The sequence below is a fragment of the Ictidomys tridecemlineatus genome, chromosome 1 (assembly GCF_052094955.1).
Source record: "Ictidomys tridecemlineatus isolate mIctTri1 chromosome 1, mIctTri1.hap1, whole genome shotgun sequence".
Lineage (NCBI taxonomy): Eukaryota > Metazoa > Chordata > Mammalia > Rodentia > Sciuridae > Ictidomys > Ictidomys tridecemlineatus.
Genome location: NC_135477.1, coordinates 16,597,023 through 16,609,243, shown reverse-complemented (window position 1 = coordinate 16,609,243; position 12,221 = coordinate 16,597,023). Strand labels below are relative to the sequence as shown.

Sequence of the window (12,221 nt, the reverse complement as noted above, 5' to 3'; positions counted from 1 at the left end):
TCTCTCCAGGCATTTATATGTGCTTCAAGGACACAGGAGGCGGCTGTGGAAGAATAAGAAATGAGAGCCACATGTGTTTGACAGACCTTTGGGAAGGTCCCACTTCCCTGATAGAAATGACAGTTCTTCAGTAGGTGCAGAAGCCAGGCTCCACACTGGCTCCTCCGGGCACAGCTTCCCACTGCCTCTACAAAGAACTCTGGGTACATTCTTTCAGCTCAGTCCTAGTCTCCTCATCTCAAGATGAGGACTCGGGAGGGCCCACCTTCTAGGTGGTAGTATTTGGTGAACTAATACATCCTGGTTCACAGCAAGGACTCCATTCTCATTACTGGAGCCACTGAGTGCGGGTCAGCATCTACCTCGAACTGTGGCAAAATAATAAAGGCAAATTCTCCAGTGCTGAGTCCCAGGTTCTCTGCAGCCCGCAGAATAATTTTTGCATCCTCTGGGTTGCAGATAAAGATGATAACTACAGGAAAGGAAGACAGAGTTGGTCAGCTGCATCATGCACACGCGCACGTGCATACACACACACACACACACACACACACACACACACACACCACTCTCTTTTGAAAGCCTAGCCTAAAGCCACTCCAAAGCAGACACAATCTTTTTCTTTCCTTAAGTGTGCTTCAGGAAATAGAAGCTCCTCAACTAGTCCCAGAATGTAGACTTCTTAAAACAAGCCTGCAACATACAACTCGGCAGCTGTTGCCTCATGGAAATTAGCCTTTGCTGCAGTCTCCACCCGTACAATGCACAAGTCCAAATGCTTTGAGATTATTTCTGTGAGTCAGTTTCTTTCATCTAATTGACTCAGAATATCAAAACAAAAGATCTTGTCAGTGACTCAGCAGCTTCACATTGGCTCAGAGGAGGTCACAGAGGACCTAGAATCCAGAACGTTCAGACTCTCTGGGCTGAAATGGGCGGGGGTGGGCGTAGCCATGGTATTCTCATTCCATGCAAGCGCATCATCATTTATTCTGGAGACACACAAATGAAGTAGTGGCTTATTTTTGAAATTAGGTAATTTATAATGTATTTGTCTGAGCTCCAGTCATGTGTCCGACAAGACACATGGAGACCGCAGTGAGCCCGGCAAAGGATGGAAGAGCTCAAAGAAGCCTCTCATTAGTGGGGGAGGGGGAACAGCTCTGCATGGAACAGCAAGGGACAGCTGCTCTGAGGAGGTGGGCACTGGACCCCATCTGGAAAGCAAGAGGAATGCTGGGTGGGGTGTGGCATTGGGTGGCACTCTGGGAAGAAGGATAAGCAAATCCCACAGTCCCAAGGCCATAAGAGCTTAGTTTATTTGAAGATCAGAAAGGAGTCAGTGACCAACCCGTGCTAGGAAAGAAAGTCTTCTAAGCAGCACCACAAAAATATCTGCTGCCCTATGTTGACCTGCTGTCCAGATTCTGCACTGCTCCTGTGTCACATGTGACCTTTCTTAATCCCTGCCTTTCTAGAGGGGAGGTAGGATGGTGGTCTCCGTTTTACAGGTGAGGGATCTGAGGCACAGAGAGGTTAAGGAACTTCCCAGGAGCACACAGCTAGAAAGTGTCAGGCAGGAATCAAAGCTTAGTGTGTCTGTCTCCAGAGCCCATGCTCTGAACAACTACCAAAGTCCAGGACCCGGCTTACCTGGAATATACTTCTAGAACTTACACTATAGCACCTGAGATTACACTTTAGGCAAAGTGAAGAGTTCTTAATTGTACTCAAAAACTTTGCCCAACCTATTTGATGCTCTGAATATAAGCAAAGGAAATCTCTTTCCTACTTTCCCCTGGCGACTGGTGACATGCTTCTGAGATCCTCCTGAAGGAGGACTCGGTTACTGCTGGTGGGTCTCATGTTGGCAGTGATGGTGAAATGGGATTTTAGTTCATCTCCACAACCCTCCATGGCTCATTCCCACTATCCCAGGAGGAGGCCCAGAGTGGCATCCAAACAACCCAATGTGTTTCCAACCTAGGTACGAGAGACCTAGGTTGGAAACCTTCAGAAAGGTAGACCTTTTCTGAAGCATGTCACCTTTTTCCAGCTTCGATAGCACAAGTGTCAATGCAAGTATCATACAAAAAATGGCTCTTCAACTTAGCCATTGATCCAACAAAGTCAAACAGGGATCTTCCACTCAGAAGCCAGCAAACCAGCACCCTTGAAAGAAACCAAGAGGACATCTTTTCGCCATAGAGTTGATGCAACACTCAAACCTCAAAGTAAAGTATCTGCATAAACCTCAGATCCAGGAAGTCTGTGGGTCTTATTGGACCCTCTCTTTCAGAATGTTGGAATGTCTTGGAATCAATTTGTAGATGCAATTCCTCAGAGGACGAGAGATATAAAGGCAAGAGTTAACTGATCACTCACTATGTGCAAAGAACTCTACTAAGAACTTAGTATTTTATTTCAACTTTTTTAAATATGAAAATAGAGATGCAGAGATCAGTTATATAGCCATCAAATAGTGCAGAAGCTTTGAAACTCAGGCTATATGGTTCCAGAACCCATGTTCATAGCTAACTCAGTCACTCTTTCTTTCTTTTTGTTTTCTTCTTACACATTTTTCCTTAGGATCTCATAATTCACAAGGAACTTTGGAGAACTTGTTCTTAAAGGAGCTTATGGCCAAGTACAGGAACTAAGATATAGAAAAGATAGTTTAGAATTAAATATACCCTCCAAAATTTACAGACAATATATTTATAGGAGTTTGAAAAGTAATACATTACTTTTAATTAAGGAATTAGGGATATGGAGGGTGAGGGGGCTGCTGAAGAAAAGCCCCATGACACTTGAGGTTGACTTTGAAGAATGGGTAGACCTTGAACAACTAGAAATGTGTCAAGTGGGGAATTGCAGGAGACACCAGGATGCAAATTTAAACTTGAACTTAATTGTACAGCACCAACTACTGAGAATTCTACATATGGAGGGGAATGAGATTGTGAAGCTCCTTCCTATTCACCCTGCACATCAACATCTCTCAGATGTCATAATACCTGAGGACATCAACCCAGCTAATTCCATTAACCAAACACAAAGCATTCATTTTCCTTATTTGCTTGCTCGAGTTTAAAGCACACTGTCATACTTCAGTCTTCCAAATACTTGCATTATCCCTGAATAGTTTATCACACACACCAGAGGAAAACCTGCTCAAACAATTGAGAACTTTATATTTAAAACCAAGCCTTGCCAGGCATGATATCCCAAACCTGTAATCCCAATGGCTCAGGAGGCTAAGGCAGGAGGATAACAAGTTCAAAGCCAGCCTCAGCAATGGCGAGGCACTAAGCAACTCAGAGAGACCCTGTCTCTAAATAAAATGCAAAATATGGCTGGGGATATGGGTTAGTGATCAAGTGCCCCTGAGTTCAACCCCTAGTACCAAAAACAAAAACAAAAACAAACAAGCAAAAAAAACACCACGCCTTGGTTTTCCTCTTAGTTTTTCCAAACCATGTGTCTGATGATAGTGAAGTGAATAAAGGCAGTCATAAACAGCAGCATCAAGTTCCAATCATCAACAATCAGCAGGCAGAGTAAGAGCACATGAGAACTAACAATTGTTTATTTGAAAGACTTTTTTAAAAAGAGAATGTTCACTGTTCTAATTACATCTAAAATTAAAAATGGTTCCCAAGAACTACACAGCTATTGTTAAAATAACATGATCCTTGCCAAGAGATTATTCACGTCTATGCTGTAATCGTCAAGACTACCTCTTCCAATGGAAAGAGCTAAAGTTTGCAGTAGACAGTATACTGTACCTTTGCTGCTCCAGGGCATGCTGGTCCAAACAGGGCAGAAATGTGTCCTCCCTGGACCTGGTTGATAAAAAGAGCAAGGGACTCCTTGGCACTGCAGGTGGAGTTGGTGTAAGTGAACTCCCAGCTGAAGTTTCCCAGGCCCACTGGCTCTGAGCTAACCTTGTCCATGGCCTGCCCCCAGCCTCTGCACACTGCAGGGATGGGCGATGTTCCAGGGTGCATGGAAGCCCACAGTGATTTTGGCAGTTTCAAGGCAAGTCCCCAGCACACTGGCAAAGAGCATCAGTCCTAGTGTTAGGTGATCACCATGGCATTCAGATCCTAGCAGAGCACAGCTTCTGGTGGGGGATTGGGACCTGTCCTGAGAGTCCAGGATGACATGTTACACTGCAGAACCCTGAGAGGCTCAGCCTCTTGGCCACTCGTTCCTGGAACCCATGTGATAGTGCAGAATCCCCTGAGGCCCACAACTTGCCTCCTCTCCAGTGCTGTTAATTAACACATACCCCCTGCTTCTGAGTCTGTCCTAACAATTAGGAGCAGCAGTCTTTCACAAAGGCTGGAGCATGGAGTCAGCAAACTCAGGTCATTGATCCAGTGACACCACTGATAATCTTTGTGTTTGGGCAAGTGACATGACTTTTCTGTCCCCCTCTACCAGCAAAATAAGAGTTCTAGGACCCACCCAAATGTAGCCAGATGGCCTGTGCTAGTATTCTGTGTGACCTGGGTCATGTTACTTCCTCTCTCTGTGCCTTCCACTTGAGATCTATAAAATGGGGACAAACTATAATGAGGTCTTCCTCAAAGTGATATGGTAAGGATTAAAATAGCCGTCCAAATCTAGTCCTTGGTACAATGCCTATGCAAAGGGTCATTCATCAATGTTAGTTTGTGGATTTTACTTTTAAGAAATCACTGGGGATGGAACCCCAGGGGAGGAAGTCTCTTCCACTGAGCTACACCCCCAGACCTTTTTTTATGTTGAGACAGGGTCTTGCTAAGTTGACTAAGTCAGCCTCAAACTTGTAATCCTCCTGCCTTAGCCTCCAAATCACCAGGATTACAGACGTGCACCACCATGCCTAGCTTCATCACTATTAGGTTTGATAATGGTTATGGTGGTAATGGTAATGATGGTGATGAAGGGGCGTAGCTAGTAGTAATGACAATTATTCTCTCCTGCTGAAGCTATCTTATAGGGATATTTCCTAGAGCTAATATCTAAAAGATAATCCACTAACAAGCAGGCAGTCCATCTCCCGCATCTGAGTTTGAGGTCCCATGGATTGGATGAGTCTTAGCCTTCCATTTACATAGATCAGGGCAAGAAGCTGGGGGCCGCTCTTCATTGTCTGATGTGTGGCAGGAATGAAAGGTCTCTTGGGAGGTCACAGCCTCCCTCAGGTAAGATGGCCCAGCCATTAGCTAGGCACATCCACACCCATCTGGAGGGTTGAATTCCCACCTACCCCGGGCTCTCTTTCGGATCACTCTATTAGGAAAGGTGCTGGCATCACACACCACCTCAGGATTAGGTAAGCTTGCTGTGGTCTCAAAACTTCATCCAGGAACTACTTATACCCGTCTCTCCTGGTAGTCCAGATCCCAGAGCCCTGCTCCAGACCCTCTCAACCAGAATGTCTCGGGGTGGATCTAGGAATCTACTTTGATTAGATTCCTATCATCTATCACTAGACACTAAGGCCCGAGAAACCCTGATTGTCTGACGTGAGAGAAGGGAAGAAATAGCCAATAGCCATTCTCTACTTAACTTCTTTCAGTTACAAGACCCCCCAGGTGGAATCCAGACCCTCAGCTCTGGCTCATCTCAGAGGGAAATTTCCTAAACCTGTGGAATATGGGGTTTACATTTCTCTAAAGCAAATTTGCCATAATTGGTGCTTCCCTGAGCTTCTGTTTCTCTCTCTCCCTCCTCTACTAGGACAGCTTAGAGCAAAATCCTGAGTCCAAACACTCCCTCATCCTAATCACAGAATACTGTGGATCTTTCTGGCTCAGATGTTTATCAGATGTGTGAGACCTTGGGCGATCGGTTAAATCTGTGCCTCAGTTTCCTCCATTTCACCATGAGTGTAATAAAACCCGCTCAGATTATGTCCAAAGATACTGTGAGATTACATAATTAGCATAGTCCCTCACATTTGGTAGAAACTCAGTAAGGGAGGGTTGTTAATGGGTGTGTCATTGGAAAGCCGAGGTCTCAAACCTAGGATGCTAGAGATAACATATTGTTACACCCTTGGTGTCCCTTCTTCCCCTACCATACAAGCTTTTAAAATTTGTATTCCTACTCTGGATGATCTTTGATTCTTAGTGTTTTCAAACTGCCTTTCTGATGAGAATTTTTGAAGCCAGGAACAGTGTGTGTCTCTTGGAGTTGCAGATCTAACACCGAATTGGGCCTTTAAGCAGACAGATTAATATTAATTGTAATAAGCATTTTGTATTCTCAAATGCTTACAAGTGAGCATGGCCAAAGCAGAAGAAAATATCAACGATGTTCAATGTTGGCGTGAGAATTCAAGAAACAGAGGTACACTGCTAGTAGGATTGATGATAGCAGTTTTTCAATACACATTCACAAACCCTAAGAATATGTGTATCTTTGACTCAGAAATTCTAATTTTGAGGGTCTATCCTAAACAAATAAGATCATATGATCATATAGAATCAAATTTTATTTCTAACACTCAGGTATTAGCCACAAACTAATATCTTCATAGCTAATAGTAGGGGCTTGGTTAAACAATATGTAACAATTCTGTATGATTGAATATCACACAGTCATTAAAACGTTATTTTAGGGGATGGGAATCATGGGAGTGGGGTATTTTATTTGCTTTAATTTTATATATATATTTTTTGTCTTAATGTCTTTGCTCTAAGGAAGAAATTGAATGTTTTGATTAAAAATAAACCCTACAGACTTGCACTTGTGGAGTAAAATCAAAGGGAGTTAAACTCAATTCCTTAATTAAGCCTTAGATCCTCAGGTCTAGAGCACCCCATGCTGATCTGGGTTCTCCTGCTTCTAGACACCTGGTTTACCTCTGTGGGCCCTAATTGCACTCTGCTGAGCTCAGTCCCTTCCACTTCCCCCTGCCCCCACCTTGCCCTCAGAGGAGGAGGGAGACAGAAATGGAGCAGTTCAGGAAATGGTCATCCTCTGCTGGAAACTGTTGCCATAGTTACAGGCCCAATTTGTGCAATTTGCTTGATCGGCTGGAGTGGAAATGCCTGAGGTTAAAACCAGGCTAGGGGGAGTCGTAGGACTGTGGCTGCCAGAGGGTCTTGCTGTTCTCCACTTCTCTTCTCCAGTCTTCTTCCCTTCTGGGAAATTCTTATGCTTACAAATTGCCAATACCACAGTGGTTGATGGAGGAGGCCGTGTTGTTTCATCGGAGGATACTTCGGAACAAACGTAGCCTGAGCTTGGCCAGCGGAGGTTCAGAGGTGGCTCCTTTGTCAGTGAGCTAGGCCTTTGCTACCTAGCTACTGGATTCAGGGAGGGCTCTCTGGCTGATTTATGCTTTCCTGAATGCGTACCAGCTTAGGCCATAAACCAGGTCTAGGGCCAGCTGTTCGGCATCCAGACCAGATAAGATTAGCTGTTACCAGGATAATAGGCCTCCAAGCTGCCCAACCTCTCTTCCTGCTTACCCCTGGCCTCCCTTTGTAAATCAGTGGCCTGATCATAGTGGAAACCTGGAAGTTAAATGAACTGGAGAAGGTGAGAGGCAGAAAAAGATGTGTGGCCTACTTGGACTGAGACAAGCTACACTAAGAGGACTCTGTAATGGTCCAAGGAAGAGGCAAAGGTAACCAGCACACCCTTTCATCTCCTGGTGTCTTCTGGGAAAAGACAAGGTCCCCCCAGCTCTCCTGAGTCAATGAGACAGTATTGAGCCTCAATTTCCTTGACAGTTAAGTGGGGAAGGACAGAGGACATGGACCTCTGACCTTACCAGCTTCTTGCCCTAAGATACTAGGATCTGGGTAGATTCCTAACTGAGTACTATCAGGTGTCAGGCTGGGATGGATAACAGCAAATTCCCTAACAGGAGCGCTCCTGAAGGTAGAGCACATCTTGCACTCACCATTCCAGAAATAAAAGCAGGTAAAAGTGGCTATTGCCTGTCAGGGTGTGAACTCAGACTTTGCTGTTGTGTCTTCTTGCAAATACTTGTTCACAGTCTCTGAAAATGAGGTTTCCACTCAGCAAGGGTTCCAGAAGCCTTAGGAAGTGGAATAAAGCCTGAACTGGGAAGTCGGCAGCAAAATGAATCCTCAGGATTCAAAGCCTGCTCCTTTAGGTAACCACAGGCACATACCACTCCTGGAAGACACTGACCTTGGCTGACTGGTAAGGTCAGGTCATGTTTCTACAAGGACCTGTGCATGGGGTAGAGAATCCCTTCCTCCCAGGGGCCCTGCCTGTCTCCTGTGTACTTCAGCCATCTGATGTTTACCTTGTGCTTCTCACACCTATTCAAGGAATGAGCCTTTGAAACCTGAGCAGGTGCTCTTGAAAATCTGGGTCTTGTAGTCAATACTTTAAACACAAGTTTCTCCTGGCAAGCTAAACCTGGAGTTTACTAGGTTGGTCTGGTCTAAATGCTAGCTTTTTAAATATTTACTTCATGGTCCTGTGTTTTGTTAGTTTGTTTTATTGTTTTGAGTTCTGGGGATTGAATCCAGGGGCACTTAACTACTGAGTCACATCTCCAGTCCTTTTTATTTTGAGACAGGATCTTGCTGAGGGTCTAGTTAAGTTGCTGAGTCTGGCCTTGAACTTGCAATCCTCTTGCTTCAGCCTCCCAAGTTGCTGGGATTACAGGTGTGCAGGCTTACTTTGCAGTTTTGCTCCTATCTCTCTGATAACTGCTCCTCTCCTCTCACATGAAACTCTAGCAGGAAGAGCAAAATCTTTCAGAAGGTAGAAGGGAGGAGAGGTGTATGCCTGCTCCAGGTACTTGGTATTCAAAGATTCTTAGAGATTGATAGTGATGTAATTACTTTCCAAGCCACTTTCCATAAAATTTACGTTTTCCTAGAATTCCTTTGTTCTTACAGTGGCACAAATACTGAGCAAATAGAATATATCCTATACATCAGCCTCTTGTGATGCTATACTTTTGTCCATCTGTGCCTGTGAGTGATCTGTGTGTCACCCAGAGTGGCCTTTGGCCTTTCTCTCTAGTGGGCAGCTATCTAGAGTGGGGCAGGATGTCCCTTCTGACTCCTCCACCCTCTTCAGCTTCTTGTCTGGAGACACCAGAGGCCCTCCCACTTCCTGGCATTTCCTCTCCGCCTGTGTGAAAGGCTCCCAGCTAGCTCTCCAGCCCAGTGCTGAGGGCAGCTCTCCCTGGGGAACCAAGGCCAAAAAGCAGAGAAGATATTCTTAGAAGCTTGGGGAGGAGCGAGGTGTTGCCATCCCCTCAAAACATGCATGTTCCTGCCTCCTGCCGGTAGCCGCTGCTTTCCAGTGCCCGGGCTGTAGGAGGCAGTGCAGCAGAAAGGATGGGAGCTCAGGTTTTGAAATGAGGCTGAAGCTGGCTTGGACAGTTATTGTCTAAATCCCACTTTCCTCATTTGCAGTTACCCTGATGACCCTATGTGAGCATCAAACGGAGTAGTAGACGTGGAACACACAACCTGGTGCATGGCATGGGCGACAGTCAGTGAGCAGCAGCAGTTCTATAATAAGGGCCTGGTATTGCAGTCGAAAAGATTATGAACTCTGTGGGATAGACGCTCTGTTAACCCAAAGGAACAAATTGCTGCTGCCATGGTGACCAGAGGAACAGGTAAAAGACTTCACAGCCACAGGTTCCTGAAGATGCCCAGAATTACAGCATCTAAAATATACTTAAATTAATTATACATATATACACACACATACACATATGTAACTGTCATGTGTATATGTGTATATATAACTGTCATAATATCTGTGTGTGTGTGTGTGTGTGTGTGTGTGTATATATAAAATCTGTGAAACATCAGGTAGGATGATAAGCTCGGCTGGTCACTGGAAAGAAAAAATTTACCTGGGGCAGCTATAATATGCTTGTCACTCCACTGGGAAATACTACCTTGCATTTATAGTCTATAAATCAAAGGACTCTTGTCTTCCAAATCATCATTGCCCAAACAAAAATAGAAAACTTTCTGGCAGATGCATTTAAAAGAGTAAAAGGAGCAATGGGATTACTACCTACTATATCCTAATTATTGTCTCAATCTGTAATCAATTTTTTTTCAAATTGAGTTTTTATGTTAATTTTTTCACACTGGGGAGACGCCAAGATTTGGTATTTTTGCACTTAAACACATCTCAATTCAGTCTTGTCTCATTTCAAGGGCTCAGGAGCCATATGTGGCTAGTGGTAATGGTACTATATCGTGCAGATCTGAATCTTCACTCTCTGAGCTGCTTTGAATCCCTGGCAATACTGAAGTTTCCTATGGGGGCTGTTGAAGGTTCTGATAATTGAATTAGCTTGATGCTTCTCTTGAGACCTTTACTCTTTCCATCTGATTCTTCTAGTTTGATTCACAGATAAAATTCTATGCATTATCCTGTCCAACCTGGTGTTTTAAAACGTGTATACATTGTGGAATAGTTCAATCCACTAACAAATGCATTAACTCACATAGTTACCACTTTGGTGATGGGAACAATTGGCATCCATTGTGCATTTATCAGAAGTACAGTATGTCATCATAAGCTGTAGTCACGATGCTATACGATAGATCTCTGGCACTTCTCTCTCTCGTCTAGCTGTGTGTCTTTGGACCAACATCTCCCATCCTCTGCTCCTTGCTCAAAGTTTTAAAATTGTATATATAAATGAGGTCCTGCAGTTGATCTTTCTGTGCCTGGCTTATTTTCAGTTAATACGATGTCCTCTGGGTTCATCTGTGTTGTCACAAATGACAGGATTTGGTTCTTATGGCCAAATAGTATTCCATTGCATATCTGCACCACATGTTCTTATCTATTTGTTTGGTGATGGACACTTAGGTTGCAGTCATATCTTGGCTCTTGTGAATAATGTTGTAAAGCAGAGGAGTGGAGATGATGTCTCCTCTGCATGCTGATTTCATTTCCTTTAGATACATACCCAGATGCAGGATTGCTGGATCTTGCCCTTGGGAAGCTCTTACTGATAATGGAACAAGTCACCTGTGTCATATATTCCAATCTTGTTCACTCCAGGACACTGAGAATTATAATATCACATGACATAATGAAAACCTTAGATGAGACTGTCCATGAATTCGATCAGTATCTCTTGGCCCACCCACGTGCCATGGCTCACCAGTTGAGAAGCTCAGCTCTAAGACTGCAAGGCATTTGCTGTGTGTGTGTGTGTGTGTGTGTGTGTGTGTGTGTGTGTGTGGTGTGTCTCCACATACATGCACGTTGGGAAAGCAGAGGTGTGTGGCTGAGGTTGGGGGAAATGTTTTATTGCAATCTGTGCAAATATCATTCTTGTAAACTAAGTGCATATGCTTGGGTAACACTTCCTTCCCACAGAGAATGAGTAAGAGTAGCTCAAGAGCATGCATACCTGCGCTACCACTGTCAGTGAGTGAGAGAAATGAGCAGCTACAGAACTGAGCTGTGGAGTCAGCTTCCCCCTCGAGCTCTGTGAAACTCCCATAGTTCCTGGTTGCCAACAATGGAGCTGTAGGCACTACTAAGAAGAAAGACCTGGGAATGGAGAGATTTCTCAGCAAGAACATGTGGTGCATTGGCCCCTCCAGTTGGGTGAAGCAAGGGTTTTATGTGGGAAATGAGCTCAGCACAGGAAGGCTGCCCAGGCCAATGGGAAACCTTTCTAAGGAGGGGGATTCTTCAAAGGAGAGGGAAGGCTGCTATTGTTCCACCTTTGGCATTGGGTCCATATGGCTAGTATTGGACCCTTATTCCTTAGAGCAAGCAGCTTTAATTTTCTTGAAGAGACAAATGAAAACGCTAAAGATAAATGCATGTATAAATACACACGATCACAAGGAGGTCATGGCGTAGAGGGTGCTTAATCATGGATTTGTGCTTGGACTCTGGACCCGAGACTACCTGACCCCGAGACTGCCAACTGTTAGCCTGTACCTTGGGCGAGTTCCTTGGCCTCTTCTTCCAAGAAAAGTTTGTCCTCTTCTTCCAAAGAGCAGCAATAAATTGTCCCTAGGGTTGCTGTGAGATTAAATGAGATATTGCAGACAAGTCTCTTGGAACAGGGATGCCACCACTATGGTGAGCTCTCACTATCACGATCATCTAGAAAGCCTTCAGAGGACTTGGCATGAGAACCTTTGATTGGTACCCCAGAAGCTGTACTTTGAATGCCATTAGCTTTTTGAAATATCAGAGAACCAGGAAGAGGATGGAATTTTGATGAT

General features: G+C 44.4%; 1 pseudogene; it reads right to left on the bottom strand.

Annotated features, from left to right (window-relative positions):
- The window catches only part of LOC101976418 (guanylate cyclase 2G-like), a 54,152-nt pseudogene extending 49,281 nt beyond the window's left edge, over positions 1 to 4,871 (bottom strand).
- Between the last annotated feature and the right edge of the window lie 7,350 nt (positions 4,872 to 12,221).